This window comes from Eretmochelys imbricata, chromosome 8 (genome assembly GCF_965152235.1).
Source record: "Eretmochelys imbricata isolate rEreImb1 chromosome 8, rEreImb1.hap1, whole genome shotgun sequence".
Taxonomy (NCBI): domain Eukaryota; kingdom Metazoa; phylum Chordata; order Testudines; family Cheloniidae; genus Eretmochelys; species Eretmochelys imbricata.
In genome coordinates, this window is record NC_135579.1 from 102,646,527 (window position 1) to 102,654,936 (window position 8,410).

The following is an 8,410-nucleotide window of genomic DNA, read 5'->3' on the forward strand; positions in this document are numbered from 1 at the left end:
ACAGATCACTTTTATCTGGGCTTTTTCTTCCCTTTGAAATATTTTAACTCGTCAAAAAATCAAACTGCTATTAAATACTGCACTTAATAAAAGATATTAATTTAGAACAGAATATTCTCTTTACATGTGTTAAAATGGAGGGGACATATATTTTGCATGGTATATTTATTGTAATGAACCTTTTGTGATTAAAAATTTCCAAGAGGATAAGCTTTTTCTCCCGGCTGAGTGTTGCACACAGAGTAGGCAATATCTCTATATTAGAAAAAAATCACACTGCGTGTAGCATTTGCAATCTGTTTATTGCAAACCACTCAGAGGGATGAATTTGTCTTTGGATTACAACCCCCTGAAAACACACACTGCCATACACTGGTTTCAGCACCACCTTACGGGACAGTTCCTAAAATGATGTTTCCTGTAGCTAGGACTTCCTAGGGCTTAGGTTAGAGAGGTCAGTTGCTTGTTATATTCTTCCACTGATTGCTGATGATCTCTGTAACCTCGGACTCTGACTCTGAGCTCTCTCACGCTGGCATAAATGGTGTGACTCAACTCAAGTCTTTTGAGTTACAGCCATGTCACACTGATGCAAGGGCAATCCAACTCAGGCCCACGGGTTTCGTTCCATGCCTGCAATGAGTTCCAACAGCACCTGATCAAAGTTTATATACTGATAGGTCTTAAACCCCCCCTGGGGGGAATCTGTCTTTGACAGAGCAACAGAATTCAAACACGGAGTAGTGGAGCCAGCTTCTATGACCAGTGGTGGCCAGCATTGTCTCCTCATGCTCCCACAACTGCCTGTATCCATCTGCTGTCTCTTAAATTATAAGCTCCTGTAGAGGGGCCTGTCTTTTCTGTGGTTGTGCAGCACCTAGCACAATGGAGCGCTGGTCTATAATTGGGGGACCTAGTAGCTACCATGATACAAATAGTAATTCTGATCTCCAGACTCAGATAGCGCCAGGGACTGTGGGTCTGGAACACAAGTCTGCAGGGCTCCTAGGAGCTAGTCGGTTCCACCCAGTGACCTGTTAACAGTCTCTAGGATAGACGTTGAACCCTGACAGAGGACTCCAGTCCCGGGATCTGACTGGCAGAATGCTGCGGGTCCTGACTGGTTCACAGCTTCTATATAAACCCGGAACAGGAGGTTGTCCATGCAACTGGGATCCACCTTGCCATGGACTATGTGTTTTGTGCTTCCTGCTCCTACTCCAGCTCCCCTGGCTTGACTTCCTGGTATCCTGGCCTGACTCTGGTTACTGATTCATGGTTCTGCTCTCAAGTTTGCCTCCTGCTTCTGATCTCCTGGTAACCTGACCCTGCCTGCCTCCTGACACTTGACTTTGGGTTTGCCCTCTGGCCTGTCTCCGACTCTGACCTCCTGGTGTCTGAGCAGGCCTGACTCCCAACTTCTGCTCTGATCCCTGGGTCAGACTGCCTGTATCCTGCCATGATGGATAGTCAATCCTCACTACGTGTCCTTTTTCCCTACTCCAGGAAGACAAGGATTCTTCCCAGCATAGAGGAATCCTTGGCTGATGTAAAAGTTCCATAGCCATGTTACAGATGGAGCACCCAATGAACCCCAGAGGTGTTGCACGCTTAATTAAAGCTGGAGAGACCACCTCTGCATCCAAGGTAAGACATCCTAAGGGACATCAGTTGTGCCACCTTGACTCTTCTGCTTTCAGTGCCGGCTGTCTTTCAAGCTTTTAATCACTGCTCTAGAACGGCAAACTTTTAAGTGTCAATTCTCAGCCCTTTGAAAAGTATATTAGGTGTCACGATAGGGAAGCAAAAATATTGTTACCTTGGCCTCTGGCTGACAGCTGAAGGGCATGTGGGTGTTCCTTAGAGGGAAGGACCAGCTGTGTTAATGTGTGTAAGAGATCTGGCGTTCCTTGAAGCGAGGGTTTCCAAGAATGCAGCTAAAGGTCGTTGTACTACGGTGCTGTTGTGTGTCGTGGGGGGGTCTGGTGTGCTGCAATTGAGCCACATAGCTAGTATGGTACAGGAAAGGAAAGAACAGGGCTCCTTCCCTGTCACACAAAGGTACCTCACACCTGGCCTGGAGGGAATATCTGTCATGGGGAATTCCATCCTTGTGCTGAGATGCAGTGAGGACTGTGGTGAAATGGCAAGATATCACTTTTGAGGAGTATCCGGGGGTGGGGGTGGGGATTGGGGGGGGGCAGTGCCTGACCCTGCTTCTGGGACAGGGGGTTCTTTGGGAAAATGTGTGATCAGAGCATCAGTCGGAAAAGTGCCAGCTTGAAGCATGTCTGGGGGCAATGAGCCTCGCTGCCTTAGGAAGCAGCCTGTTCTCTCCCTCTCAGTTTCGGGCTTCTTGTTTATTATCCTGCTGATTTCTAAGAGATAAAGTCATGTTACATGAGTGTTCTAATGCGTAAGGCCAGGAGGCACCACCAGGTCATCTAGTCTGACCACCTGTGTATCGTAGGCGAGCACCCACACACTAACCCCAAGAATTGAAATTAGACCAGGACATGACAGAGGAGGAGGGGCGGATGTAAACCTGAGGCTCCTGCACTGGCAGAAAATGATTAAGTGAGAGACAGCTCTATAATCCTGGCAAATGACCCACCCTCCACATGGCAGAGAGTCATATACCACAGACTCACCCCACCTGGCCAGGCGTCTGACGTAGGGCCCTGGGTCTAGACTTCTGATATGTGGTCTTAAACATTAGCCCGTCAGGTTTAATCATTCCCAGTTGTTGTAGCGGTCAAAGGCCTTGCTTCCCAAGGCTAATCCATAAAGCCATTCATCGCCTGCTCACTGGGGTTTCCTTAAGATCAGTCCAAAGTCGTTCACACAAATGCGTCGCACTTCTAGGCCTGCAGCTGTTGACTGCTCTCGTGACTGAAATATTCCAGAGTAGCAGCCGTGTTAGTCTGTATCTGCAAAAAGAACAGGAGGACTTGTGGCACCTTAGAGACTAACATTTATTTGAGCATAAGCTTTCATGAGCTACAGCTCACTTCATCAGCTGCATGCAGTGGGGAGATTTTATATATACATAGAGAACATGAACCAAGGGTGTTACCATACACACTGTAGGAAAGGTGAGCTATTACCAGCAGGAGAGCGGGGAGGGACGGGACCTTTTGTAGTGATAATCAAGGTGGGCCATTTCCAGCAGTTGACAAGAATGGGTGAGGAATAGTGTGTGTGGGGGGGGGGGGGGGGAGGGATAAACATGGGGAAATAGTTTTACTTTGTGTAATGACACATCCGCTCCCAGTCTTTCTTCAAGCCTAATTTAATGGTTTCCAGTTTGCAAATCAATTCCAGTTCAGCACTCTCTCGTTGGAGTCTGTTTCTGAAGTTTTTTTTGTTGAAATACTCACCGGCCCTGCCTCAGCGATCACTCACGCCACTGACTTGAATGGGGGTACCCCGATTTATACCAGTATTAGGCCCCAGTCAAGCAGAGCACTTTAGCACATGATTAACTTTGAGTGAATAATCCCATTGTAGGCCCATTGACTTCACACATGGGCTTAAAGTGAGGCTTAAATATTTTGCTGGAGTGGGGCCTAAGTGAGAACACAGTAGTCACCCCCCCACGCAAGAGTCTAATTTAGCCGTGCATCTTTTTGTGAAGGCCAAGCTACCTCAGGAATGTGCCCACAGATAAAAGATGTTAATAGTCTTTGTGCATTAAAGTATGGGAAGAAAAAACCGTCTCTGAATGGTAGCAGGTGCTCTGATGTCTGTTTATTGATTTGCAGCATAATGTATCAATTTCCCCTAGAGTGTCTTGCAAACAGGGAAGAATCAAAACTGGCCTATATAATCTACGGGGTATGTGAAATGACGAGGCGTGACTACTCTCACAGGCGTGCCACATTGTTACATCTGCACAATTGTTTCTCTCTGGGCAGCAGTCAGTACAACAGTCAGTTAGTGGCAGTCATCAACTAACCCATCCAAACAATGTCTCACAGGGAGATAAAGCTGAATCACTTGAGGCCAGGTTTTCAAATCTGGCTGCTTGCTAATGAGGTCACCAGTGGAAACGTTGGAGAGTTAAACACATGAATTCCTGGTGAGGTAATTAAAAATATTTTGCCTCTTGCTGATAACTGACCCATTAATATCCTTCCTTTCTGAGGAAGCTTCATAAAGGACGATCCTATCGTTTTTCTCTTTGTAGCAGGGCAGGTGGCTGCATAGAGATTTCCCCAACAGATGTTCAAGACAAGAACATCACATATTTGCCTTATGCACCTTTCAGAGGCAGTTTTGCAATGGGAAAGTTATTGCCCTCTGAGTAAGAAAAAGGGGATGGGGGGGGGGGGGGACGGGTTTTAATAGAAGCGAATTATCTTCATGACATTGACCTGCAAAGATGAAGCTAAAAAGGCAGTAAGTCCAGAAATACCTGCTGATTGCCTCTGTGGTTCTGCAAATGCACTGAGCTGCAGACAGTATGGAAAAAAAAACCCAAACATTTGTAGGGGCAAAGCATTTCCCAGTGCCTTAACCCTTCCACTTTCCTGGGGGCCTAAACAGTCCTCTAGATCTGGATTCAAGCTTTCCCAAGTGTGTGGTATGTGTGAGTTGATCATGGTGAGGGCGTCAGGTCTGCGGGGCTGGGTTTGGGCTCTGTCCCAGTTTCCATCAATAATTCCATTTCCGTGACCAAAACTTCATCATGAATATGCCAGTTACGTTTCCAATGTAAGAACAGGTAGCGACTTAGGTCAGTGGTTCTCAGCCAAGGGTCTGGGGCCCGCTGGGGGTCCGCAAGCAGGTTTCAGGGGGTCCACCAAGCAGGGCCAGAATTAGACTCATGGGGACCCAGGGCAGAAAGCCGAAGCCCCACCACATGGGACTGAAGCTCGGGGCCCTGAACTCCACTATCTGGGGTGGAAGCCAAAGCCTGAGCAATGTAGCTTTGTGGAGGCCCTGTGGCGTGGGGCCCCAGGCAATGCCCTGCTTGCTGCCCCCTAATGCCAGCCCTGGCTTTTATAAGCAGAAAATCAGTTGTTGTGGCACAGGTGGGCCATGGAGTTTTTATAGCATGTTGTGGGAGGGGCCTCAGAAAGAAAAGGGTTGAGAACCCCTGACTTCAGGGGTGGGGACAGCAGGCTATGGATTATTTAAAGGGGGGAGAGAAGTGGAGCAAGGAAAGGAGGAGGAAAAGGCAAGGCAGTGGGGAAAAGGAAGAATCACAGCTTGTCTCCTTAGCCATGATCACCAGGCTGCCATCAGGAAGTGTCATGATCAAGGTGCGTCTTGAGGCGGGATCTGAACCATCTCTCTTCTCAGGGACACAGCTCAGAAGCAAAGCAAACTGCATCCCCACCAGCTACAAAATACTGCAAGAGAAATGAACTCCTCCTCCTCCAGAGGCTTGCTGCAGAGAATCCGTGGCAATAAGCGATGACGACAGGGATGAAGAGCACCAATAATGTCATTCGTCCCAATGTTTAGCCCGGCTTGGTAGTATTTATAGTTGCAAAAGCAAACCCACTCCAGTATTTCCTTCCCTTAAGTAGTAATTAAAATGTAAATGAAGAGAGATGTGCATCCTCCAAAGCCTGGTGTCAATCTGCTGAGGGATATTTCTGCCCTGACCTTTATCTAATACCCTTCTTGGACCATAACTTTGCAAGCGGTCTGTCTCTCTTACTTTACCGGACTCGGATGTTTCCCTTCACGGCGAACATTGCTCCGTGATCACGGTTGCTCTTCATTCGCCCTTTATTTGAAAAACTGACTTTCTACATGGCTTGTTGTTCTCGGTAGGCGGGGCTTTTCTCTTCCAGGTGACTTCATGCCGGTGTCCGTCTGAGTTGGGAAGCTCTGAAATCTCCAGCTGCATATCTTCTCCTGCTTCCTGTGCCGCTACCCACAGGGGGTGTGTGCCTACCCCTGCCCCCCTGCATAGGAAATGTGTGTATGAAACTAAAAGCGTGGGCAAATTGTGATCTCCCTTACCCTGGCATTTCTCACTCCCTACTTACCTGTTAGGCATCAGGGCCAGCAACCAGTCTGCTGGCAACCCAACATGCCCTCAGCAGGCTACCTGACTGACTACACCAGCTTTTAGCCCAGCAGTGGCAGTTCCTCTCTGGTGGCTCAATGTGTTCATGCTCGCAGCTGCGAGCCTCCTGGTGCCCGCTGCTCCTTGCTTTGCCCCCGTCCTGCTCCTGCTCAGTCCTTGCTCCTGGTTCCAGCTTTCTGACCCTGACTCTAGTTCTTGACTCCGGGCTCTGACCTGAGACATGGCTAAGGGTTCCTGATTCTGGCTCTGGCCCTTGGCTTGGCTAATAGTTCCTGGACCCAGCTTTGACTCCTGGCGTGGCTACTGGTTCCTGACAGAGTCTTGATCTCAGATTGGATCCACTTCCTGTTTCCTGGCCTGACCACCCAGCGCCCAGTCTCCAATATTACCCTAGTGTCTGTGAGGTCAGCACTGGGTCCTGTGTGGGTCTGTCTCTAGTTCAGTGATATCTGGGTGCTCTGAAGCATCAGCTAACTGTACTGTAACTTATATGCTTCCTGGGCAAAATTCAATCCTGTATAAAGGGACAGCTCAAGACCTAGTCACTGGTTAAGCCCCTTTTTGAGGGCTTAAGTAAAATGGATCCCACGGTTTTAGCCAGTGCCAGGGCTTGAATCAGGAACTTCCCACACTGACTGTATGGGTCTGAACAGCCTGAGCTAAAGAGCCAGGCTCTATAAGTGAGGCCTGTGGTACGCTCATGTTACTGGGATGTGTAACATAGGCAGAGCCGCAGGTTACACAGATGCAGTACGGTCGCCTTCTGCCCGGGAGCGAGTTTCGCCCCAAACACACCAGTTCTGAAAATCGTCATTGCGGACGTGTCTCCGCTGATTCCAGTGAGGTTGTGCCAGGGATGAATTTCTCCCGCCCGGTTTAGAGCTGCGAAAAGCGTTCCTAGCAAATGCTTCCCTAGCTTGGTGTTCATTACAAACAGGCAGGGCGCACCAGGTCTGTCAGAAGGCTTGCTGGTGTTGTGAGCAAACCCAGGGCCTGCCCAGGGTTTTAGCACAAAACCCAAGTGCAATTTTCAGCTTTCTGCTCGGCTTCAGGTTGAACAACCAGCTGAACGAGAGAATTTTGTCTTGAGCTTTGGCCACTTTAGTTGGATCCTAAAAACCAGTCTGCAATTTGGGTCCTGGGAATCCTGCCTGGGTGGGAACCACAGGAACTGACTGAAAAATCCTTTGCACTCTACAGCCACTGATTGTTGCCTGGTTAGTTAGCTGATTATAGTGTCACAACAATGTGTCCTGTCCTTTCTCTGGATACTCTCCCTGAACTCCTGCTCTGCAACTTGTGTGTTCATTGTCATCTGTGTAAAATGCCACCCAATCAGAATGGGTCATTTGCAAAGGTACAAATGATGGAAGGAGGCAGTGAACCAGGCTCTCTGTGTGTTTTTTTTTGTTGTTTTTTTTTGCGGGGGGGAGGGGGGGTTGTTGCTTAAGCCCTGATTCAGCAAGGTACTAGGACATAAGCCTGAATTTAATGAGTTTACTACTCATACGCTTAGAGTTACACATGGTTAATCACCTTGCTGAACTGGGGCCATAAACAGAACAAGATAAGCGCCTATGAAGGGAAGAATCATCAGGTGCATAGTTCCTCCTTTAGCCTCCACCTTCATGTGAAATCATTTTCCGGTGCCTCGGAGTGCTGCTTGAATCTAAATGGCATTGAAATCCCTAGCACTGCTGTAATGGTCGTGTGGTGGACCAGAGTGAAGTTATGTTAGCAAGTGAATTGCTGCAGGAGAGCTGTGTAATTAGCAGCACAGAGTGGGCCTGATTTGCCTTCCACTTAGATTGGAGGAGGAACTCCAGAGGATGTGATTTCTAGTTGTCAAGGTTCCTCCCCCACTCTGAACTCTAGGGTACAGATGTGGGGACCTGCATGAAAAACCTCCTAAGCTTATCTTTACCAGCTTAGGTCAAAACTTCCCCAAGGTACAAAGTATTCCACCCGTGGTCCTTGGAATGGCCGCTACCACCACCAAACTAATACTGGTTACTGGGGAAGAGCTGTTTGGACGCGTCTTTCCCCCCAAAATACTTCCCAAAACCCTGCACCCCACTTCCTGGACAAGATTTGGTAAAAAGCCTCACCAATTTGCCTAGGTGACTACAGACCCAGACCCTTGGATCTTAAGAACAATGAACAATCCTCCCAACACTTGCACCCCCCCTTTCCTGGGAAATGTTGGATAAAAAGCCTCACCAATTTGCATAGGTGACCACAGACCCAAACCCTTGGATCTGAGAACAATGAAAAAGCATTCAGTTTTTTACAAGAAGACTTTTAATAGAAAATAGAAGTAAATAGAAATAAAGAAATCCCCCCTGTAAAATCAGGATGGTAGAT